Source organism: Aythya marila, assembly GCF_965140915.1.
Source record: "Aythya marila genome assembly, chromosome: 2".
NCBI classification, from domain to species: domain Eukaryota; kingdom Metazoa; phylum Chordata; class Aves; order Anseriformes; family Anatidae; genus Aythya; species Aythya marila.
In genome coordinates, this window is record NC_139043.1 from 153,202,032 (window position 1) to 153,228,660 (window position 26,629).

Genomic DNA, 26,629 nt, shown 5'->3' on the forward strand with positions numbered 1-26,629 from the left:
ATATATTTCAGTATATAACCAGAGTATAAGCATTGCACACGTGTGTGTTTCTAAACACGCGCTCGAGCGGCGTGTGTATATGGAAATAAAGGAAAAACCCATTTTACCCTTGGCACAAAACAGACCGTGGACAACTGCTTTGGCTGAAATCCCCACTAAAGCCACCAGAACAGGGCTCAGGCAGCTCCTTTCACGTATTTTCGATTCAGGCCTTTTCACGTCTTGCATGTTAATCTTTCCCCGCTCGCAGCTGTAAGGCACAGGGCTTAGCCAAGTCTGCAACCAAAAGGGAATTAATCCGAAGCTAACAGCCTTCGACTTAACCTATCTGCCTACTTGTAGCAGCACAAACTAATCTATAGCGTAGATTTAATTACTGTTCATTATTTCACTGCCACCTTCACTTCTTAATACGCTGGCTACGCAGAACTACGGCGGTGCATGCAAAAACTCTCGATAAATACAGTTGCTGCTGCTTTGGAGAAGCGTTGCTTTCTTCTATATTTAAAGGAGAAAAAATATTCACTGGAAAAAAAAAAAAAAAAAAAAAAGAAAGAGCGGGGTGAGGCCACAAGCAGGCCATCAGATGTTCTGCATCACTGCTCAGGCACAAAGCTCCTTCTGGGGCTGAAGAAAGCCAAAGGGAACCGAAGACGTGCCTGGCTGCCTCCCCCCCTCCCGATAAAGTTTTCAAAGCCTTCAAGTGCTCCGCAGACAGCCCGGCACTTCCCAGAACGGGCTGGGTGCTATTTACCTTCAACGCTGAAGAAATACATGGTGCTCAGGGGACCCGTCGCAACATGACCGAGTACATTTGTGTCCTACAGAAGATGCACGGAGAGGAGGGCAGGTGCCGGTGCGGTGCCAGCCCCAGCAGGGAGATTTTCCAGGTCCGGCTCCGCCACCTCGTGACCCTGAACCTTTCTTTCGCTCTGCTGCAAAACTGAAAGCTGCAGGCGCTTTCCCGGTTTTCACCCAGTTTGTTTGCTCTGTGCATTAGGGTGTAAAGTATATTAAAAACAAGCGTGGATTTCTCCCATAGAAAGATGGTGTTTTGCAGAAAAAAAAAAAAATAATAATAATTAAATTGAGAGGCAAAAGCAGTAGGGCCTAAATTAAGTTTTATTTATGAAAAGAAAACTCTTAAATATCAACTAATAAGTGCAAATTGTAGCAAAATGAGTGGACCTGCATTTGTCTTTCCACTTTTCAGGTGAAACGGGTGCAGGCTATCAATCCCAGCACCAAGAGATGCTGCCTGCTCCTTACAGCTCTCCTTACTAATGAGACGATCCTTCCTGGCAAGGACGTTACTTCCCTGCTGTAAAATCACTACAAAGTCAAGGTGAATGCAAAGTACTACACGGCCTGAGAGCTTCTGTACTCTGTTTTACAATTTAACCGAATATCTCATACCCTAAATAGACAGATTGTCAAAATAAGCCAATTGCTTCCTTGATGCTAGGGTGTATTTTCTTTTAATTTTCTATTTATTATTGTAAGAAGTACCTAGTAGACACAAGCTCTTTCTCCTCTTTCACACACCACTGCCAGTTTTTCCAGTACAAAAAAGCCCAAAGAGTAAACTTTGTGTTCTGGATAAAGTCAGAAACCCCAAACCTAGGCTGTTGGTAGGATTTTTTGTTCTGTTCTGGGGGGCGATGCAAAGCAGATGAGGCACAAAGTAAAACAAAAAAAATAATCAAAAAGTATTTGCAACATTTTATACATACTGCACATCAAGAAGGTGTTGTAGTACCACTAACACAAAATCACCTGTTTTAAGTAATGCCAATCAGATTAAGCATTTGAGGTAAGGACCATTTGTCAGAAACCAGGATTGTGGAACAAGAACATTTGTTCTTCTCGTGTTAGATGCACATGCTGACATATATTGATAGTATCTGCGTTGTACTCACTGTGTAAGCAATGATGCTAACAGCTATTACACAAAATACTAAGAAAAAAAACATCTATTTCAAAAAAAAAAAATGTATCTGTTCATACTAAGAGCATGTAGAAGGATGGGCACTCTCATAAAATACACACTGTAGCCAGAAAACCTTGGAGAACCCCAATAATAACCTAGAAAGCCTAAGAAATAGCATTTTAGTTATTTTAATATAATTTTTATTTCTTAATTTTTACACAGCGGCAATGACTTCAGTTGCCCAATGCCAGCCTAGTTTCCAGGCTTCTGAGTATCTCTGAAGGCAAAGGAAAGTAGTCAAAAGCTTTTGAGTTGTATCACAGCATTTGTGTTGTTTTTTTTTTGTTTGTTTTCATTTTGCCTGAAGGGCTGGTCCTGCCTCCCAGAGAAGCCAGCTGCAAAAATAACAAAGCCTCGTGGAACAAAGGGTTAAAGAGCAGTTTTGTTTTCCCATCAGTTAAGATCTCTGTTCATCAGATTTCGATCAAAACTGGCTGCCCACTCTGAGCACTGTTGGGATGGGCAGCAGGACAGAGCTAAATCAAGAAGTTTCTTTGCCCGGAGAAACCAAACTAAACTCAGTCCTCAGAAACTTGGTGAAGTTCATGGATCTGTCTCAAGGCAGCGTTCAATAGCAGAATAAAAACCTTCTTTTTCGGTTCCTCTGCTGCTACATCTCAGCTGCCAGTTGAGCATACCAGCACCAGGGCTCTCCTTCCAACAGCGAGAAGAGAGCAGCAGTTTTGCTTCTTAGATGAAACAAAAAGGTGCAGCCTAGAGCACAGGAATCACACCATCATTATTTTATTTATTTTTTTGGACTTGACCATTCCCAGTCTCAGCCACTTTCTGGGATAGCGCCGGAAAGAACATTTCTTCATTGCATTCGTTTTACCAGTTAAAAAAAAATGACAGTTCCCAAACCAAATTTGCCCTGATGAAAAATGGAGGCTTTTGTTTTGTTAAGCTGTAAATGCTTTTTCCTGAGAACTGCAGAACAGCCTGTAAAGCTAAAGTGCCCACGACTGTTTTAGCAATTAAAACGTGTTCATTGCTCATGTGACAATCTTCTGCATCCTAACTCATTTGCTTTTCCATGTTTGTTTCTAGAATTCAGCAGCAATGCTCTCCAAAGAGCAAAGCTGCAGTGCAATTTTTACTGATCTGCACTCTCTCAAGCTTACCCCTTACAGTTCCTTTAATTCCTGTAATTAGTTGTGGGTGTGCTCAATTCTGCAAGGACTCTATTGGAGGTCTTCCTGGGATGCCCTGGTACCTAAACACATCAATCTTTAAAAAAAGGCCAAAAAACAAGAGCAAAGCAAACTCCCAGTAAGATCAGTTCTCTTTTGGAAAGTTCTCAATCAAGAAATCTGGATTTGGGAATTCAGCCTTCAATGTTAGTCTTCCCTCCATTAAGCAGATCCTGCTTTACGATTTCTTGCTCTGTTTTGAGGACACAGCGATGGACACCTCCTAGCTTCAGCCTGGGCCAGGACAAGGAGGGAATACACTGCAGGATTCACACCCCGGTGTCCTGGCTCATGCTGTTAAGGCACCAGATGTTAGAAGGACCACTGAGTTAACTTCATTTTTATTGTTCCACACAAAAAAAAGACTAGCCATTTTTTAAACCCACATGGGTTGCATTAATTTGCAGGCATGAAAGTCACGGCAGATTTTCTTGTGGGTGTACCAGCCCCCTCCTACTCTCCCACTTCCTTCCATTTACTTTTGCGAAGGCTTCTTGTAGAGAAATAGAAAGGCAGCACCATGAAATCTGAGAATGGTTTAAGATTACTCCTTCCTTAGGGCACCGATTCCAATCTTCTGCCTTTTTGGATTCAAGGCTCTTCACCAAAAACCCTGTTGTCATCCTCAAGATGTCTTTGCGAAGTTCCTTCACAGTTCCAGTGCTTCCAGAAAGCAGAAATCTGCTTGATGGTGAGCTGGAAAGCCAAGAGGAGAAAAGACCCAAACCTGCAGCTCCTGCTCCGTGCTTTAAGGCAAAATCAAGTCTGAGAATTCTGCTCCCCATGCTTACCAGTTTGCACTGCTTCTCTCTTCCAGTTTGGATGGGGAGAAGGAGTGAGACACAAAGCTATCCAGAACGGTCATCAGAGCCTTACAAAACCTTCCTCTGTGCGGAAAGGCTCTGGTTATGGGGTAAACACAGCAGAAAGTACCTCCAGGGGGAGAACCCCCCCTCTTTGATGCTGTTTAATGGGGACTCATTCTGCAAGGATTACTTTTGTTCTGTGGAAGGGATGCGTGAGTGGATCAGTTGACCTTACAGACACTCCTGAAAACCCCTCTTCATTAATTCAAAGGTAAACGAGAAATAATTGGTCACATCTTCGACGAGGCGATAGAGGAAAAAGAAGTTGGTTAGGGGTCAGCAAGTCTCTTAAGTGCCTGCTCGGATCTGGGCTGCTTTTTCTCTCATCTATCTCATAACCAGTCATACAACAGAAAGCAAGCTACGCAGCCACAGAGGGTCCAATTAATTTACCAGAAATGGCATAGCCTGGACACGTTTCCCTCGTCCTACCAGCTTCTCCTCCAGATGCTAAACACCCAGCTAGAACAACAGCTTTTCAAAAAAAAAAAAAAAAGTGTGCTAAAAAGATGTTTACAACTAAGAGTTGTGTCTAATTTATGTATCACCGCACCTCAGAAGAAAGCATGTAATTTTCAGACTCACAGCATTACATGAAACACAAATATAACATTAGCAATTCCTCAGACTCACATCACTAAATGCCATCACAATGGAGAAAAATCCACAATAATGCAGCATTATTCCATTTATATTTTAAAAAATCTGGTGGAACGGTTAGTAATGTATTTCTTACTGAAGGGTGAGAGCAGCATAAATAATTTCCACGTGTAAATAAACACTTACAGGCTACGATAAACACCCATCTAACTTTAATGTTTCAGTGCTAGACGAGTCAAGCCAGTGTTGACATCCTTCAAGCCTAAGAAAATAGGAAATTAAAAATTCATTTTTACATAATGTCTTTTTAATTAAAATTTTATAAGCCAAAATGTTAAGGCTGCTTAAGCGAGCAAATTCTTTGCCTAAGCTATCAAGCAAAGAATAATGTGTGTTTAAAACATAAGAAAAGATGCACAAATACACCTTTTCCTCTTCCATTCGCATAATTTGGGGTGAGAGCTGTTGAATGGGAAATTCAAATAAAAATTGAGTTTAACTTTTTTTTTTTTTTTTTTTAAAGGATAACCTCAGTAAAGTCAGCTGTAGCATAGCCCCTAAACCACCAATAAAAAAAATATATATTAAAAAAATCGACTCCTGTTCACTTTAACCAATCTCCCCTACAATTTTCTACGAGAAGTGCCATTCATTTTACAGGAACTTTCTCCTGTGTCTCTGACTACCTGAGGAGCAGCTCCTTCAAAGTTTATTGCTGTTTGCCTGAGGCATTCTCCGCTCGGTTATGGGGATCAAAGGTTGTCCTCAGGTAACACAAAACCTTTGATTCGATGCAAAATCCACCACCTTATATAAACTCGTTTGTTCCTCCAATTAGGCACAACTGCACTGTTCTATCCAACAGGTTTACCCATTGAAGTGCCTGTAAACTGTAAAGCAAAGGGCCCAGAAAGCACAAGTACATGTTGCTCAGTTGTAAAAAGGACGTCACTGGGAAATAAAGCCCACGTTGGGTTCGTTAACCAGCTGTAACACAGCATGAAACTGTTTTGAAGACAGCAATTACCCCTAGTCTTCATCCTTCTGTAACAGGTACATTTATGAGCAGACCCATACAACCTCTTCACTGTAGCTCCAAACTCAACTGACTTGTAATTAACTTTATTCAGTGACTTGAGGACAACTATGCACAAAAGGCAGTGTTTTAATGAAGTCAAAGACAGGTTCAAGAATGCTGTAATGAAAATTAAAATAAGGAAGACCAAAAGCTACAAGACCAAGTGATACAGCTGAGAACTTTTTGGGGCACGGCCCTTCTTCAGATCTAGGGAAAGGGATATTAAATAAATATCCAGTGTTTTGCAATGGTAGACACAATGTTAAAAAACCTGACAGTGACCTGAATACATTACCAAACGTCACAGGAGCAATGCTGTCAGCATGTAACAGCATCTGACAAGGCCAAGAATTCACCTCTTGTCTAGTAGTGAGCTGTCAAACACCACTTCCAAAAAACCTGTGGCATTCGTCTCCACAGTCCCATTTGATGCCTTTCAACCGAGTCATGGTGTTAAAGTTTTTATGCAAAAAAACTGAGACAAAAAACAGTGAATGCATAAACAGAGGAAGATGATAAGCCTTGTCTTGGTGGCAGCACATGGAGAACAAAATGCAGTCAAATGTCTGATAGAGAAGTTTAAGCATTCTGCAATGAAGGCCCAGTAAGAATTTTTAAATTGCTGAATGAACTGTGAAACCGACATCTTAATAGGTCATCTTCATAGGTTAAAAGACTTATGTCTAGTTGTTTCTGTCTTGAGGGTAGGAAGGACAAACTTCTTCTTCCCCTCAGGCTTTGAAGGAGGCAGGTCGTTCAACAAAGCTCATCACTGTTCTCCAAATTTCAACTTAAAACCCTTACAGAACAAGTTGTACATTAAAAAATGTCAGTAATTCAATTGCTGATGTTTCCAGAACCTCAGTCATTAAGACCACCTCTAATATCCAACCATCTACCTTTCCATATCATAAGGCCTAAAGTTTCAGAAGTTTAACAAAACCATTTAGTCCTCCTCTTGGAGGATGCATAGTTGACCAGGGAACAATCAGCAGGAATTCTCATATAGCCTTTCATTTATGATCATTTAAGGCGTAACTTATAACAAAGTCTGATAAAAGTTCAACCACGTAATGTTTTTCCTCTTAGTTCATTGTGGCCCATGATGTTCTACTTCAAACAAGCTTATGTGTATTTTGGGAGACAATCCCAAGCCACTCCCAATTCAGGTCTTGCAGAACAAAAAAACACAAACAACTAATATTTTATATAAACAACTACACAAGATCCAACCTGATTTCCAGAATCCTTCTTTCAGTAACACCGTCATCATCACCCCTCCTTTACTTTATATTTGCTGCTATCACAACCTTAGGTACTAACATACTTGGATAGTATAGCAAGCATATCCAAGCAAGTTTCAGGGCTCATTAAAACACACTATTAATGGTGCCCAATTCCACAGGTATCTTAGAATCACAGAATATCCTGAGTAGGAAGGGACCCTCAAGGATCATCGAGTCCAACCCCTGGGTCCCCAGAAGACCACCCAAAAAAAGTCAGACTACGTGTCTGGGAGCACTGTCCAAACACTTCTTCAGCTCCAGCAGGCTTGGTGCCATGACCACTGAGCCGGGGAGCCTGTCCCAGTGCCCGACCACCTCTGGGTGCAGAACCTTTCCCTAACCCCCAGCCTGACCCTCCCCTGTCCCAGCTCCATGCCGTTCCCTCGGGTCCTGTCGCTGTCCCCAGAGCTCAGCGCCTGCCCCTCCGCTCCCCTCGTGAGGGAGCTGCAGGCCGCCATGAGGCCTCCCCTCAGCCTGCTCTGCTTGGGGCTCAACAAAACAAGGCACCTCAGCCACTCCTCATACGCCTTGTCCTCCAGACCCTTCACCATCTTTGTAGCCCTTCTTTGGACACTCTTTAACACTTTTATATCTTTATATTTATATCTTGTATTTGTATCTTGTACTGTGGTACCCAAAACTGCACACAGTACTTGAGGTGAGGCCACACCAGCACAGAACAGGACAATTCCTTCCCTTGATGGACTAGCAATGCTGTGCTTGGCACACCCCAAGGTACAGTTGGCCCTTCTAGCCGCCAAGGTATGCTGCTGGCTCATGTTCAGCTTGCTGTTGACCAAAACCCCAGATCCCACCCTGTGGGGCTGCCCTCCAGCATCTTGTTCCCCAGCGTGTACATATAACCAGGGTTACCCCTTCCCAGATGCAGAATCCGGCACTTGCTCTTGTTAAACTTCATGTTGTTGATGATTGCCCACCCCTCTAATTTGTCCAGATCTCTCCACAAAGCCTTAGCACCCTCGACAGCGTCAACAGCTCCACCCAATTTGGTATTGTCCACTAACTTGCTCAAAAAACCTTCAAATCCTTCATCCAAATTGTTTATGAAAAGAATGAAGAGGACTGGTCCTAAAATGGAGCCCTGGGGAACCCTACTAGCAACAGTTCGCCGTCCCAACATTACCCCATTTACAAGTATCCTCTAAGCCTGACCCATCAGCCAGTCCTTCACTCAGCTTATTACACTTTTATCTAACTGCATTCTGGTCACCTTGTCCAGGATAGCGTGAAAGACAGTATCAAAAGCTTTACAGAAATCCAGAAAGATTACGTCAACATCTTCTTGACAAAGTGGAGGGATACAGAGGATGCTCCTTTCCCATACTTTTGCGTTTTATCAGAGGAAAAAGGAAAGTAACATCTTGAAAAATGTATCAAGGTTTAGTCATCTCGATTGCCTCTGCAGCAGAGCCCTACAATATGAGATGCAAATATAACTGGACAGGAAACCCACATGGTGTGTGGTTTAAGAGAAATCTGCTTTGTGCATTATTTCTACGCATTCAAAGGATTACAAGAGTTGAAGTGGTTACAGAAATTAGCAGGAACTGCACTTTTCTATGGAGTAGCCTTATTAAAAAAAGAGTAAATGTGTTATGGCATAAGCATAAGATAAAGGTGCTGCAAGATAAAGTATATATGTTTATGTACTGCAATTATTCATTTCTTTAGCTTTCAGAATTTCATATTTTTCTTACTGTGGTCTGCACCATAACAAGACCCTTTCAGCAGCTGCCACCAAATGTTTTTTCTTGTAAAGGAGCAACACGGTCTCTCATTCACCATATCCTAATGCCTGAATAGCTCACCGTCCTCCACTTGCAAGGCTGGCTCTGCTTCTACATCTTTTTTTTTTTTTTCTTTTCCCTTAAGGATATAGGTGAATTTTCTCTCAGTTCTCTCAGATAACTACCTCCAGCCTTGACTTTCAAACAAATTTTTACAAACTCAGAAAATCCCTCCCTACAACAAACAAATCCCTTAAGTTCCTAACTCCTTGCCAAACAGCCTTAAGAAGTTCCCTTAGAGTTTGCAGCTGTATGATGTCCCAGGGTAAATGAGCAGGCATGCACTTCTTAGAGCAACGACGGCCAATCTTTCCATTTAAAAGCGACTCCCTTTGGCTGATGCTCTAAAATAGCCCTGGAAATTAGTTCACTGTTAGCACACAGTATGCGTAACAAAACGGGAAACAATTTTTGCATCCTCTGCTACTATCAGGATGTCTCATTCCAGCAGGGTTTGCTCCATCAAGCTGGAACAGGGATGCTCGGTCAGGTTTTTGCAAAGGTACCCACTGAAATGAGTGCACCAGCTGCACTTCTACCAGAGGCAAACCTTCACTTCTGAGAAGCACAACAGCACTCATACAGCTACTCCCCTGAGGCCAAAAACCAGTTTTTCCTGCAGAAATGTGAGAAATCTCATGTTTCTGTAATGTTGGTTGAGTCCAGACAAAATTCTGCTTTATATCCAGATCAATTATGCCACTTGAATAACTCTCAGCAACGTCCCTTTGGCTTTGTATATGGCATATCCTTGACTTCTGCAATTCTTCCGCTTCCAGATGACTGCAGAGAAGTAAGCAAGAACAATCCTAACTGTGTGTCCCCCCAAAATCTTGGGAGCTAGACAGGAAGCACTACAAGAACGTGCTCAATGGCTGCAGGCTTTGGTTTTGTTTCATTGTTTGCTTTTTTGAAGTTATCAGACTACTAAGCCAGCTTGCTCATGTTTACAGGAACACGAAGCATAGGGCTAGAAGGACTTTTCACGTCATCAACTCCTACTCCCTACATTGTCATGCAGTCCTGTCATAGTGCATTAATCAAGCGATAAACGCATCGAATTTCACTTTGAGCATCAAGAGAAACTAAACCAATTACTAGGGGTGCAGCACTACTCCCAGTTCTCCTGACTTTATCGCCAAAATTCAATACCCTACGCTGAAACCTTTTTCCTTCTATCCTTTTTCTTCTGTCCCTTCAGTGCAAGACTGAGACACCAAAGATAACCTTTGAGCATAGTCTGTGTGCCACACACAGCCTCTTAAACAACATTTTTGCACTGCTGGTACTACACATACCAAAGTTTAAGAATCTCTTATGGAAGTATTTATATGATTTTTTTTCTTTTCTTTTTTTTTTTTTTCTTTTTCAAAAACTGAGTTTATTTTGTCTTTCACAGAATCACAGAATTCACAGAATCACAGAATCACAGAAGATTAGGAAGATTTAGGAAGAACTTCTTCACTGAAAGGGTTGTGAGGCACTGGAACAGGCTGCCCAGGGAAGTGGTGGAGTCACCATCCCTGGAAGTCTTCAAAAGACGTTTAGATGTAGAGCTCAGTGATATGGTTTAGTGGAGGGCTGTTAGCGTTAGGTTGGAGGTTGGACTCGATGACCTTGAGGTCTCTTCCAACCTAGGAAATTCTGTGATTCTGTGATTTATAGTCATACATAGGATTTCTTACTGTTTAGTAAAACTCTGGCATGCTCAGAGGCACGTAAGTTACATTTACAGAATATACAGCACCAACATATAAATACAAATATAAACTCCAAAGCCAAAAAAAAAAACACATTGAAAACAAGACTTTTTACACCGGCTTATTGTAGTTTATTTTCTAAATAACCTCTACCGAACCAACATTTTAAATGAGAAGCAGCAGCAACTAATATTTATCTTGCATTTTTTTTTTAAATAAAGGCTCCTAGATCTGCCATTGCAGATAGCCTTCCCCCTTTCCACAACCTGTTACGAAAGAAAGATTCTCTTTCCAAATAACTAACTTTACGTAAGGCTGTATCTTCATGGGCTATAAGCCAGTAATGCCCTAAATCAACCTCAAAATCAGCAAACCAGGCCTTGGTAGCATTTCAGGTTGGTTTGATGAAGTGACATTGTCGCCTCTAAATAATATCGAATTAACGCTCACCAGCATTTTGCTGATGAAATGTCTTCAGGAGAGAATAATAAACTACTGCCTTAGCATCACTGACAAACCACAGGCTTACTTGCAAACAGAAATCAATTATTTAGCTTTGATAATTACATATAAGGCTACCCCTAGCTTACTGATGCTACAAGCACTTGTCCTTTTCTGTCTCTTCTGATACTTCTGAGAAGAGCAAGGGCTTGAGGAGTAGATGGACCTTGGGCGTCAACAAAAGGTTGCACAGCTGGTGTTGGCAACAGGGTTTTGGCTGGGATCCTCTCTGAGGATTGAAGACTTTTTGGTAGAGAAGGGATCCACCTTACAAAGTGAGGCAAAATCATCTTTACTACCAGGCTGGCCTGGTTAAGAGCTTGAAACTAGAAATGATGGAGGGCACAGATGATAACTAGATGATATCTAGGTTAACTGATTAACAAGGATATCAAACAAGGATTGAGGTAGGAGATGTGAAAGGACAGAACTGGAATAAGCAGGCCCTGGTCACCATGGGGGACTCACCACCCTAGTATCTGCTGGAGGGTCAATGCAGCAGGGTACAACAAATCCCAAGGGTTTCTGGAGTATGTTGCTAGCTTCCAGGCACAAGCGATGGAGGTCTAGCATTCCTGACCAACCTGATAGACTTCTATGATGAATGGGCTAGCCTGGTGGACGAGAGGATGTTGTTTATTTTTACTTCAGCAAAGCTTTCAGCACTGCCTCCTTTTGACAACATCTTTGTAGACAAACTGATGGAGCATGGACGAAATAAACGGACAGTGAAACAAACTGAAAATGGTCCAGACTGTCAGACTCAATGTCTTGTGACCAGCAGCTCGAAGTCCAGGTGGAGACCAGCCACAAATAATAAAAGATTAACAACAACATTTTCTAAAGGAAAAAGAAGAAACACTAAGTCACCTGCTTTTGAATTGTTTGGACCAATGCTACAAGATATGGATGGGGCAAAGGGAAGGGTGGGAGAGGGCAGTGTCAAAAGAGCAGCCAAAATAAGCATAGAAAGTTTCATTACAGAGGCTTGCCAATATTGAATTTCAAAGTTTTTGTTGTCTTCTCCTCACATCCCAAAAGTGTTCAGTACAAGAAGCCAGACACCTAACAGCAGCAAAGGATAGATTATATGGTTTTACCAAGTGTCAGAGGTATAAAACAGTAGGAAAAGGTATTATATGAGCAAAGAGAATTAGATTATGAGAAGTACACACCAAAATTTTAAAGGAGGAAGATTTAGCATACAAAAGGCAAAGGAAATGTCTTCAAGGTGACAATTAAGTTTTATCAGCAATAGTTCTCATCCAGAAGGAGTGGGAGTTTTACAATACACTATGTGGAAGTCTAGATTCCTCAATAGTGAAGAAAGAATTAAAATTATAAAGTGTACTTGTATCAAAAGAAGAAAAAGCTTTCTTGGGACTTCCAAACTTCAAGGGGCACGCAGACAACTATTCTGACTTGACAGCACTAGCTTTTTATAGACTGAAAATTGCTAATTCCTTATTTTTTCATTTGTATGAGTGCCTCATCTAAACACAAAGTAAAAATTACAACCAGAGGCATTACAAACATATAAAAAAATATATTTAAAATGCTAATATTGTTGTATTTAATTTAGTAAATTTAATACTGTTAGATAAGAAGCAGAATTCTAGATAAAAATTCCTTGAAGAAGATCCTAGTTTTCCAAAGGTATTATTGAAAATACTACACCTGTAACAAAACAGACGATGCAGGTTTCCTTGCATACCACCTTAGGCACCATACAACAGGCGATGTGACATGAGCAGCGAGAGGAACTGCCCACAATCTCTAGCACAGTTTGCATTCACTTTAGAATTGAAATGACAAATCAAAAGGCCACTATTTCATACTTACTTTTAAGTCCACAGTTGGTCATTCATTTTTGCTTTAAACAGAGACATTAACAACAGTTCTCTACTAATATTACTGAGTTTGTTCTCAGCTGAATGAATAATCACTGCAGAATTTATTACCCGCTGTCTTAAGCGGGAACATTTATTTTTAAGAATTCTGCATTTCATCAATTTGTCATTTCTTGCTACTGCAACTTCATCTGGCTATTGCTTAACTGATTTTCAATTTTCCATCTTTTAACATCATGGAAAGTATCCCTGCTTGTTTTTCATCTCTAGTCTGAAAAGCGCTGTTGCATTTCAGGTTGCTACATGCAAATTCATCAGGCAGCAGGTGTAGATTTAGGATAAGGAAGATCCAGCTACACAGCGCAGCATTAAGCACCCCACCTCGTAGCTGGTAGCTGACAAAAAAAGAAGCAGCAGGTTTTTTTTGAGGTGTTGTGTTTCTATGGAGGGTTCCAGGGGATAAATCTGGTTTAACTAAAGGGATCACCAGCAGGCTTCCTCTAAGAAGGAACACACTAATAAATGACATAAGACATTTTTTTAATTTAGGAAGAGCAATATTATTAGGCTGAGGTGAAGATTCAACTTTATTCATTTTCATAGTTTTTTGGTTTTTTTTTTCCTGGTCACATGGAACTAAAGCTAGTCCCAAAGCCATTTAGTATTTCAAGATGACGACTGTGTGTGGATGCTACTTACCTAAATTCTATGCTATACGTCACAAAATCCACCCAAAAAATACTGGACAGACCTCAAATATACTATACCTCTGGAATTCAGCTACACTTATTCATTTTTCAATGCCTTAAGCTAGGAGAACAATGCTTTACTCAACTCAGAGTATCTGGGAAGGAGAAAGTCTTCAAGGAGAGAACATCTGCATTTAAGATTCTATTCTGGGAAAATGCTTCACTCCGTTTCAAACCAGAAACCCAGTATATGCTCCTTTGTCATTATTCTCTAACTATCTGATGTAGTCCTTTAATACACAATTTCTCTCTTTCTTACTATTTCTTGATTCTAGTAATGAATACTTATTTGCACTACAGGATCAAGAACAAAGGACCAAGGCTTAAGAATAGCCACCTACATCATTAATACGATACCTGTTTTAAATTCAGAGGGGAATAAAATCCAGGAGGGATTATTTTTAATTCCAACAGTGCCAAACGGACAAAAGTTTAATTGCACTTACCAAAGGGAGCTAGCCTTTCATTCCTCCAGGCATACTATGAACACACTCGTATTCCAGGATAGCTTCACACATAGACAAGAATACTTTGTTCTCTACCTGGCTTTGAAATTCTGATATTTTAGCACATTTCCTTCCAAGTCCCTAATGGCTCACATTGCAGAAACCCTCTACGATCGTATCTGTGGACTCTGTTAAAAGGTAATAAAACACCCGAGTTACCTAGGCTTCAAAGCAGTGACACAGATTCGGGGAGGACAACTCCCTACTAATGATTTAACCAGCAGCCAGTCAACCAATACCTTCGACAGCACACAAGCAATTATTCATACCACAAGAGTTTGTTATGAAACCAAAGCAAAAAGGAAGTTTTCTGGGTGACTTTGGTATACCACTGACCACAACAAACTTACGTGCAACACAACCTTAAACGAGACACTGTGACGAAGACCTCCTTGCTACTGCAAAGTCTTCAAACACCCAAAAAGCTTGCACGATGCAAAGTTGGAGTGCTAAAACATAGGAGGCAGAAATGAGAGCATTTCTTCCAGCATCTGTTAAAAGTGGCACATGGAAAAGAAAATGAAGTTCTGCAAATATGAGTTCTGGTGACCGAACATCAATTAAAGCTTCCCATCTAAATGCAGAACCTCATCTTCATTCAAACGCATTGTATCTTTCATCCTGGCTATTTCTCTGGTTTGTCAAGTTTCTGTTGAGTTTTAATCCCATCATCCAGCGTGCTTGTAGCCCTTTTTATACTGCTGTCACTCGTGAATTGAATAAGCACATTAAGTCCATGATCATGGCCATTAATGAAGCTATTGTAATACCACAGCACAAGTCAGACCTCTGTGGGACTCCTTTCCACACACTCTTTTCTTCTGACAACACTTTAAGTATGTTTTTAAAACAAGTTCCCTTAATTTCCTTACCTGTGAGAATTGTTAAACCCTCGTCAAGCTATGTTGTACAGCTTTTCTACCCTATATAAAATCCCCTTACCTTGCCACAGAAAAAGGTTATCTTTTCAAAATCCTGGGCAATTAATTGCCCTCTATCAGTATTCAATGTCACAGCTAAAATTGCACTCGGAATTGCAACTGGGACGCCCCCCTGCACATACACAAATTGAAAGGAACAATCTCCATGTGACTCAGATCCACGGCAGCAGACAAAAATCTTCGAGTCCCAAATGGGAACTCAGAACAACACAATACCCAGAGCTTGCCACCAGCCTCACCAAACTCTCTTCCCTGCTTCAACCAAGCACGATTCTTTCTCAGAGCAGCCACGTTCAAGTACTTGGGGAAAAACTGTATGAGAGATCATTTGTTAAGCTTTTAATTGAAACGGTCAGTTGGTTCAAATATAAAAAACCAAGCACCTCCAGAACAGATTTCGAATAATATCCGTAATACATACATACCACTGCACTTCAGATACTCACTATAAAAAGACACTCTGAGGGTAGATATGAAGCATGTTTCAGCAAGAAGAAATAACACAAAGGATACTTAGGAAAATCACCAACCAAGAGTAAGGACAGCAGGCAGCAGGCCTGTTAACAAATATCCAGCTCAAAATTTGCTCAGCTTTGAGTAAAACCATGCTGTTAATGGAGAAGTCATGTTTCAGAGGCTGTCCCTCAATTACTCATATTGGGAACACAGATGAAAAACTGTGAGAGCAAACAATGAAAAACCATCCTCATCCTGAGCTCCATGGCAAACGCTTGGGCCCACAGCACCAGCCAATTGATACTATTTTCAAATTATTATTATTTACTTTTGGACAAAGAACACTGATGTGAGACACAGGGTTCAACAACGAAATATTTCCAGCTCTGCCACAGTCACCAGCAACCCTGGGTGGGTGAACTTGGCCCGTACCATCCCTGTTAGCATCCGGGTCCTTCCAACCATAAACCACCATCCACATCTCCTTGCAGGCTGTCCCTCTGATGCACCACCACCAATATCCTTGTTGTTCTGACATCTTTATCATGCACTGTACTGTTTTAAACATTAACCACACCACCTGCATATTTAACAACTGCATATATTCGAGTTAGCTCCTCCTCTTGTCAAAATACACCATCTGAATGTAAAAATCTCTGGACCTCACCAGGTTTTGTTTTGACCTTAGCATTACCTCAGGTCCCCGCATGACCAAGTGCCATGCCAGGGCCGGTAAGAACCGATCCTCTGATTATATAAAAGCACTGCTGTACTGCAAGCAAGCCTCTAAATGCTGCTTGCTGTCACATCAAGAAATAAATGAAAGAGGAGAACTTACCTGCTGGCAGGGAATGTCTTGAAATATCTGTAACAATAAAGAAATACATTTAGAAGCAGAAGGAAAAATAGCTCTGCAACTGAAGCAGCCTAATCACTTTTCTGCAAAGCTGTGCTTGCCTAATAAAGCCCATTATCTGAAGCAATTTGCTAGCTGCTAGGCACGCCACCTGCAAGTCAGAAGCATTCCCCTTGTCTCACCCTGTTCATTAACAAGATTATGTTTTGCCCGCCTAACTGAAGGATAAAGATGACACTACTAAGCAGTGAGGGTAATTATTGCAGCAGAATACCAGTCACTACGTACAAATTTATGTTACACGTGCATTTCTCTATTAGTACCTATGTAATTTCAGTGTTAGAAGTGTCAGGGTTAATCCTGGCATATGAAGAGGGCATGATTGTTTGCTTTATTCTTAACCCTTTAGAGAAAAGACCATAAAAACCTTACCAAAGAAACCTTAAAAACAAACAGGCTTGGAACACAAGAAGCAATACTACAAGAAAGGAGGGCTGATATTTGCCATTATCTGAGGCACAAGACACAGCCGCTGAACATTTTTACAGTAAAAGTCAAGGCTGTCTTTAACTACGATCAACATAACAAAAACCACTGGTTCAGAGCCTAAATAGACCATATTAAAAAATGACGCCTTAAAAAGGATAGACGTTGATGTAAACACACAAACAGGTAATAAATTATAAGTCATTATATTCCTTCTGCCTGGTTTCCCTACATCTGCCATCTCAGATCTGTGTGATCCCTCCATGGGACTGGATCAGGCTCAGAACAGAAACTAAAACACACCCAGAATGAGAAAGCAAGAGCTACTCCAAGTCAGTACGGATGAGGACGGGGAGAAACACCAAGGAGTTAATGAAAGCTGAAATAAATACAAATATGGGTAAATAGAAAGAAACTGAATTAAGAAACTGAACTGAGCCCATGAAAAAAGGTCCACATAGTTGCTTGGTCAGAAGGCAACAGCAATATTGAGTAATAAAACCCCTGTTTTGGGTACAAAAGCCCTGTGGAAATTGAACTTCGTCAAAAGGTGAAGCAACTGGAACAAATTCAGAGATTATCAGGGCAGATGGTCACTGCACTGATAGCTATTAGAAGAAATAACAAGGCTTAATAAACGTAGCCCTGCTCTCACTGCCAGACTCTTAACGACATGCTTGCTTTCATTTATACTCCACATTTGCAGCTGCAATAAATAGCAAAACTTGAATTCCAAAGAGGATTACACTTGGAAAGGAAACGTAAAGGCAGCCTCCTGAAAATTTCGAAACCGAACTTCAGTACCCTGAGAAACAGTGAAGAAGCAAAACAAAGCTAAACTACACTTAAAATGCCAAACAAAAATAGCAACGGGACGCCCGAAAGAGCAGAGACAACACTGCATGCTTTGTTCTGGCAGAACAAAAAGGCTGAAAGTCAGTTAAGATACATTAAAGAGATGCTCACCATGCTGTCTGCTTATGAACCAAATGAGCTGATGTGGTCAGAAATGCCTTTAGATAGGAGAAAGGCAGGAAGAAGCTGCTCGAACCGCAGGAAGGAAAAGCCTCAAGCCGCCTCCTGCAACAGCTTCTGCATCGAGTACACAGCAGCGTACAAGGAAGGGAGCTTTCTTCTGGCACACAAACCTTGAAGCTACAATTAATTTGTAAAGTTGAACGAATCAAGAGAAACGTCACATCACACCTTTCTGCCTGCCTGTTTACACGGAGGTTTGATGGTTTCCCCCCCACTTTTCTTTTTTTTTTTTTGATAATTCAAAACAATTTCTGCTTGTCACTAAGACCACACAACCCTCGCCACTTGAGTAAATAACCTAGAATAAGACTGCAGAGCAGAAAACATTACATTTGACTTTAATTTGTCTACTGTGATGAAAACCAATCTCTAAATTCCGTTTAGACTTAAATTTATAAAGAAAACTGAAAATTTAATTTACCGTAAAAAACTAAAAGCTGCATTAAAGTTTTCTCGTAGCCCTTGATGTACTGGAAAATTTTCATCACAGCATTTATTATTCCTGAAGCAGCCCATTTGATTTCGTGTGCCTCCACAACAGATCTCAAGAAAATAATGGTAAACACGGCCGCCAGATAAATACATTATCATACCACAGAGATATGCGGAAAACGTTCATTTACATTCTCTGAACTTAGCCAAGCAATTTCAAACAGCTCGAGGGAAAGCTCTGTGTCTAGGATGCACACATGATTTTTAACTTAACCAATTGCTTGGGATACTTCTGTGTTTGTCCCCAGCACCTGAGTTGCTTCTTCCTCTGTACTATCATTGTGTGAAGGCACCTGTGTGTCCCACCGACCTCTGTAGGACCTACCAGATCAGATCTGCTGCTATATCGAAGTCCACGACTGCAATGATTTAGTACTTCCAAGTTCCACTACAAATTAGTCCTGTAAATGCAATAAGCGAAGAGATGCTGCACCTCCGGGACAAGTATCCTGAGCAGCTTCCTGCAAGTCCACCTTCTTCTAATACAACTGATTACGAGACTGGTTTACAAGATTAATTGACATGCACACACTAGAGTTAAAAACAAGTAGGCCAAAAGAAATTGAAGCCTGAAGGTCACATCCGTCAACTGAAAATTGCATAAATGCACTTAGCAAGTTGCTTTTATTTTTCAAAAGATTTCCATCAAGCTCAAGGTCCTCCATAGGCTAATGCATCCTAACTCTGGAAAACAGAGACTGCTAAGAAACATCAACTCATAACAGCATAAAATGAAGCAAATACTGTTCTGATTGCAAATTGCAAAGCAGTTCCATGCTTTGTGATCACTGTGCACCCAGGAACCACAGCAGTAAATGTTACTCCGTTTGTTACCTTCACGCATTTTTATTAGTTGCAGTCGCATCACAGATTTTGAAGATTAACTTCCATGATGTTTCTTACCGTTTGGTCTATCCTGTCTCCTCAGCATCTTTTCTGGCTTGAAACTTTTTAAGCCTATTCTCCAAATACAGTTTCTCATTTAACATCTAACATTGAAAAAAAGACGAGTGGATTCTGACAACACTTTAAGGACTTCATTGAGAAGCAAATAGACTATGCATTCAGCCAGCTACTCATTTCACATCATGTTTACACACTTGTCCTTTTCCAGGAGCTGTCCTGTCGGTGAGGATCCCCCCTTTTGGAGGTTTGCACTGACTTGTCTCCTGCAACTCATTTCCTGAACGCCCATGAACTGGCACGTGCACCCCATTTACAGCTGGGTAACACAAGCCAAACGTACATTCCCATCTGTTCTAAATATTTTCTTCAAAGTGTATTTAAAAAACATTCAGATTTCATGTATTTCTCTTTCTACTCCTACTTCCAAGCAAATCAGTCACGTTCTGCATTTATGTTCTTACTTACCATGCTACTAAGAAGAAAAACTGTCAGTCATTACATAGGCAGAAAGAAAAATAAAATTTAGACTTTTTTTTTTTTAACAGCCTTTTATATACCTAGCAAAGGTAAGCTACTTCTCAAGGAAAACTGTTTTTAATCCTAGATAGTGGAACGATGAAGGAGATGGCTTCAAGAGGTCATTTCCAATCACTGTTTCTGTAACACTACACACAGGTGACAATAAATGAACAGGAAAGAAGCTGTAACAATATTAGAGGTGCTATGAAATACGGTTCCTCGGCCAAAAATCCTGCTAAGTAAATCAATTACCTACAGGAATTCACAGAAGGACTTCATTTTAAAGAAAGAATACGACTGTCACTTCTCTACCCGCTGGGATGGTTTGTGGCAGTACAGTCCTCACGCAGGCTTTGCTGATCCAGTCACAAGCAGTGTTTTTAAGATATCCAGTACTCCGAGGGATTCATGTATTTGTAACGCTTTTTTTTTAAAGATTAAAAAAAATTGTTTAAATAAAAAAAATTGTTTTGAATGAAACCATGCATTTTGCACTGCAGACTTTCCTCAAATGCTTTCTTGGAAATCGAGCCACAATTTAACATCCGTCTTTCCAAGAGCAACATTTAACCATCAAAGGCAGGAATATTTTGTGAGCTTTGTGTTCCTGTCCCATGGTAAGATGAGAATATGGCTCCACGGGCCATGACAGAGGCTCATGCACTCGCCCAGGCTGCAGCACGGATCTCTTTCCAGCGCCGCGGTAAGCAGACAACCGCAAGAAATTCAATCCCGTTTTACTGTAGCAATAACAGACGAACCTAACAGTATCCCCTTGAAATGTGTTCAGCTATTCGGTTCACAAACCCATCTCTCATTCCTGCGAGGAGCACGCAGCATGCGAGGAACCGCAGACCACAAGCTCCCAAGCTCCAGGAAGCGAAGCAGGACGTGTCCTTCAGCAAGCAGCCTTCCAGCTGAACGAGGAATATTGCAGCCACAGCTTCAAATGCAATTTTCTTATTTACCTACCGGTACCAAAATCATTTAGGAATACACGTGTGTATTCACTATTTAGCCTTCCCGTGACTGATCCTGCATGATGGTGCCTCAAAGGCTATATTCAAAAGCCCTGAAGCCTCCCCTTCCTACTGCTTGCTGACAGGCAAAGGGGATTTCTGGATGGATGCTTCTCTACTCTTTGATGAAGCTTAGATTTCATTGTCTAGGTTTTCATTTTTAAAGCGTAAACAATTAAGCAGAGAACACAAACAACCTTAAAAAAAATTGTAAATTGACGTTTGTTGTGAAGCTCAAGCATTTATTGAAAAAGGGTTAACTCAAGGAATTAGTGAAAAACATCTAAAGGACGACATAGTCATTGGTCAGAGCCAACATGGGTTCACCAGAGGAAGGTCATATCTAACAAACTTTAATTTTCTTCTACAAAAAGATCCCTTGGTTTGTTCAGCCCAGCACAGAGCAGGCTGAGTGGAGGCCTCATGGCGGCCTGCAGCTCCCTCACGAGGGGAGCGGAGGGGCAGGCGCTGAGCTCTGCTCTCTGGGGACAGCGACAGGACCCGAGGGAACGGCATGGAGCTGGGACAGGGGAGGGTCAGGCTGGGGGTTAGGGAAAGGTTCTGCACCCAGAGGTGGTCGGGCAGTGGGACAGGCTGCCCAGGGCAGTGGTCATGGCACAGAGCCTGCCAGAGTTCAAGGAGTATTTGGACAACGCTCTCAGAAATATTGTCTGATTTTTTTTGGATGGTCCTTTGGGGACCCAGGAGTTGGACTCGATGATCCAACTGGACTTGTGGGGACTTGTTGGTCCCTTCCAATTGGGATATTCTATCATTCTTTTATTTCTCCACGGTCATCTGATCCATAAGGCAAAGATACTGGAACTACAATTAATCCATTCTTGCAGCATATCCAGTAAGGAAAAGCTGTTAAGTAGTTTTTACAACATGATTAAATTCCCATGCAAAATCTACAGTAGCCAATGGTTAATTTTTCCATACATTTTCGTTCACTGTTAAAAGTTCATACCTTATTTCTAACCTCAATCTAACCTACTTCTAACTCAGCAGTCTGCAGAGCTGAATGGCAGCAGCCCTTTATTATATCATTTCCCATTAAGGCAATTTTAGGTTAAAGATCAACTCAATGAAAACTCTTCTTACATTAGCTACACAGAATGAGAGACAGAAGCGTTTCCCATTTCTCTAAGCCTTTGATCAGCCTTACAGATCTCACACTACTTTTGCTTTTAGTAGCATCTCTGATTTGCAGGTACCAGTACCTGACACAGTATTTGTGTGTCACCCACAACAGTCTAAGCAAGCAGGAGGTGTTTTTAGTATCGAGTTTTTCCCCATTAACATATTTACTGCATTTGCCTTAAGCACAGCAACACCCGAATGCTGTAGGACAGACTCTTCCATCCACCCAACTTGCCTGCACTTTTTGTCCTTTCACCAAATCAGAGGAAATTCAGTGTACAAAACCGCACGGCTTTTGTTTTCAACCCTACTTCGTAGGAGACCCACCCAGGTTGCGCTGTAATCCTTTATTAGCTTCGTTTAAATCCTTGTTTCAACTGTGAATATCAGCAGTAATGACTTAATGCTTTCATCTACGTCTGTTGAAAAGGTTAATGAGCAAAGAGCCAAAAATGAACCGCTATCAGACCCTCCTCAGGAAATGTGCACATTCTGTATTGTATTTTGCGAAGGTCTGTTTTACCATTTATTAGTTTTAACGCAAGCTGTTGTCTCTGAATCATGAATGCAACATGAAATTAAGGTAAGGAAAAATTAGAAGACAAGCTGCCATACTGCACAGAACATTAACTTTTTTGGGGATTGTTTGGTTGACAGAACAGGTATGATATATTTACAGTATCATCACCACCTATCTGCCATACTTCAGACAGCTTAAAACAATATCATGCATGAGTAAAATATCCTATTACAGAAACACAAGCGTCAACTTGTCCTATATCTCAGTAACGTGTTCAGTTCATATTTATTTCCATAACTGACAAATTGACAAATCTGGAGCTAATTAACTGTGGCATTCTTCTCACTGCCCCCAACCTCCTGCTTGTACCTGCCTTCTGCTTCTCACCTACCGTGATTTAAAAACAAAAGCAATGTTTAGTTTCCTTAGTTTACAGCATCTACAAAAGTTTTTCAACAGTTTCCAACAACAATTTCCCCTCTCCCACCGAAGGGAACACTCCTAAATCACTTGGCTTATGGTTTTTGAATGCTATTTTTTTTTAATTAAAAAAAAAAATCTAAATTCTGATTAAGATGCTGAGTAACCCACTTGTATTTTCCTTCATTTCAGCTGAATTCTGCCCTCATCTAAAAGAGCACGCTCCTGGAAACTTTGAATTAATTTACACAACGTAATGTGGGATCATCGGCACTACTTACTGAGTTACAGAGCAACTCGGGTGAAGAATTTATTCTCTATTATCTCACTGCTCTTTTGCCTATGGTGAAGAGAGATATGGATAAAGACTCAGGTCCCTTTAGAGTTAGTTTTATGCCTAACAAGATGGATAACAGACCTGCAAGTCTACATGCACCATTAAGCTCTTGGGGGTATGCAAATGCCATGCTAGTGGGAAGAAACTCCAGAAGGACCTCACAAAATGAAGCGAGTTCCCAAAAAGTAGCAGATGTACTTCGACAGAGATGTGATGTAATGCATCTAGGGGAAAATTTTCTGAGCAATACCTCAATCACACTTACCACTTACACTTTCTGCAGCTCCAACTGCAGAAGGAAGTCTGAGTCACTGCTGACTGTTTTCTCTGAAATCACCAGCTCCAACAAGGGCAGGAGCCAACAACAACAACAAAAAAGCAGTAAAGCATTGTGTATCATTAGGAAGGGCACTGAAAACGTGGTACTTAAAGATGTTGTTATATCAAATGATAAGGAATCTTGCCTATTTTGGCCTCTGCACCTGAGAAAATGCATAGTGGAGTTGGAGAAGGTTCAGGGAAGGGATGGAGCAGCTGCTGCGTGAGGACAGACAAAATAATCTGGGACACTCCTGCTGGAAGGACATGAGACTCACAGAGTATAGCCACAGGTTACAAGCAAGGGTGAAAAGGAAAAAAAAGAGAAAGTGCATCAATACAGCACCACTGCTCATCAAATCCTGCCAATGTGAGTAGTGGGAGGCATCTGAAGGAAGTGCTGGAGATAGCTTCATACAGATAAGAGCACAGCTAGCAGTGAGCTTCCTCGAGTGCCTGCACAGAGAGGTAGCCTCAGTGAGCTCCAAGGGACTGGAACATCCACACACTGGTTAAACAGCATCTTTTTTTGTCACTGAAGCATGACGCTGGGCTGCAGGATCACTGGTCTCATCCAGCAGGGTCCCTCATGGCCCTGAAGTCCCCACCGCAGCTCTGTGCAGATGAAGGGCACCCACAAGCTTTAGGGTTAACCTGGAGAGATACCTATTGAACTGGAAGCACTATCTGGAGGGTAGGTCAGCTACATTATAGGAATGATCTTATATTTTTGTGGCTTAAGCACAAACGCATCTCCTTTTGCTATAACTCTGAACAAGCCCAGGAAACTTTAAAACTGCTTCAGATGTTTAAGGAGGGACATCTGTGTGCTGGCAGTGGTTCAGATATAACAGGAGTATCTCCAGCACTGACCTGTGATCACGTAATCCTGGTGGAAATCCTGCGACATTTTTATGAACCGACCAATTCAGGCCCTCGGGCAAGCTTAGGGAAAACAGCAGACTTGTACTCTACACACACCTACCTCTCCCCTTCTCATTTGTACTACAGAGAGTTTCTTCTTGAAAGCAATGGGTTTAGTGCAACCTTTTCTTTTTAAACATAGGCTTGACGGTGCCTGCTATGATTAAAATTCCCTCCCGTGTCATTTAACATGATGGACTCGTGACATGCAGTGTTCCAGCACAAGTCACCCGCATTTTCAAAAGGTGACAGGATTTTGTAATTCTTGTGCTAAAATACAAACCAGCACTGCATGCCAGAACAGCTGCTGCAGGTATTACAGGAACTCAGTACAAGTATGGAGATGCTTCGGAAGAAAAATAATGTATTTTGGGGTACAGAAATGAACACCAAGGTCACAACAAGAATGGAAGACAGAAGTATTTCAAGGCAGGAAACTCAAAAATAATCCCCCCAGTGCCAGAGATCCCAGAAAACAATGTATAAGAATATCCTTACAAGAACAAGAAAACAGTAATTAAGAAGATTTAGAGTAAAAGACCAACAACAGAAAAAAACAACACTTAAAATTTATTTTCTGAATACCGGAATGGTAATTTGCAAGCCTTTTTTTTTCTTTTTGGGAAAAGACTTAAATTCTTCGAAAGTTGGGAGAGTCACTTCCTTTCATGTTCCACCACTGTAAAATTATGCTGTTTCCATGGCTATGGCCCACACACGGATTCCATTGTTACGGCAGTTTTCCTGAAGCTAGAATTAAAGTTACAGGACTTTGGAGTGAAAGAAGGCTGAAGGAAATCAATGCAAGTGGCACTGAGGGAAGGAGAAGTAAAAAAAATAAATAAATAAATGTAAGAGACAATGTTTCAGTGAAAGAACACACACACAGCAGTTTGTCAGGAGTTTAAGAGCTTAGCATCTCTGCTCATGCATCGTACCTACCTAAAAAGGGCTGTTGTGTAGTTAATGCATGAAAAGACCAACTTACCTAGTGCCAAAAATTAAGAGTTTGATTCATTTCAGTGGGATTCCTGCAAGCCATTCAAAGGAAGTTTGACAGCAGCTGCAAAAGTTTTGCTCTGTACAGAAGCCTGCTCCAATGCAGGAAATTAAATCTATTTTAATGAGAATACTGATGCTTACTTAGCTTGAGGGTGATGCTATGGACAGAGAAAACCTTAGCTGCACTTCGAGCTGATTCTCAAAGCGAAGCATAACAGCTCTACAATGAATGGGCAGTTCCACAAGCACATGGTTTAAGGCATTTGCAGTGGGAAATCGCTCCTGCAGTGAGACAGAACAGCTTTTAGGTCCCAACAACAGACAAAATAACAGGGAACTGATGACTCCTTCAATGTTATTTCAGCAAGTCTTAGCACTTCTTACTAGGGACACAGATTACAAACCTTCAAACTACTTTGCTGTTCGGAGGCATAACATGCTGCAAGGTGCAATGTTGGTGCTATAAAATATATATAAGAAGCTTTCTAAAACCTAGATCACAAAGAAAGGGAGGTTCTTTCAAGAACCATCTAGGTTAAATTATCTGTCAGAGACTAGACAACATACGGTAATGTTTTTCTTGTTAATTTTCATTATTATTTCTATTGTTAGACAAACATTCGTAATTATTTTAAGCCAAAAAGGCAGAGATCCTAAAGAGGTGAAACAAATAAAGATGGCAAATCAGGAAATAATAAAAGAATAGTCTGAGATATAGACTCTGCATTCATTTGAAACATAAAACCATTTGGGGGCAGCTATGTTTAATAATAACTGCATTGGCGTAGGTTGGTTCCCCCTTCATTTAAGGGGGATGCTAGGGAGAAGTTTTTCCCCTAGCTTCATCTCTGATTCTGTCACCTTTTATACAGTTTTCCAGCTGGAAAAGAAATGCAGGAGAAATTAAGACAGCAAAAGAAAAAAAAAGATGACAGGTGAGGTAGGGAGGACCTACACACAGAGCAACATGACGAGAAAATACACACATTCGCCAGGACAAAGACACCAAGAGATGACTGATGAAAACTAGATTAGGAAGAAGAAAAGGGGTGGGGGGGGGAACAAGGCTGCAGCCAGAAGGATTTCAGTACACAACACGAGACAGGCTTTCTTCTCCTAATTGGC

At 41.1% G+C, this 26,629-nt stretch overlaps 1 protein-coding gene across 5 annotated transcripts in view; it reads right to left on the minus strand.

Annotated features, from left to right (window-relative positions):
- The window catches only part of PTK2 (protein tyrosine kinase 2), a gene marked incomplete at its 3' end in the record, with an annotated part of 191,570 nt that overhangs the window by 134,768 nt on the left and 30,173 nt on the right, over positions 1–26,629 (minus strand). For 3 of the 5 annotated variants that reach the window (XM_082755036.1, XM_082755038.1, XM_082755037.1), the window contains exon 3: positions 16,363–16,389. The exons of 1 other annotated variant lie outside the window; for it this stretch is intronic. Of the gene's footprint in view, positions 1–14,067; positions 14,089–16,362; positions 16,390–26,629 lie in introns of those variants that run through there. One more of the 5 variants, XM_082755041.1, reaches the window with a different exon arrangement.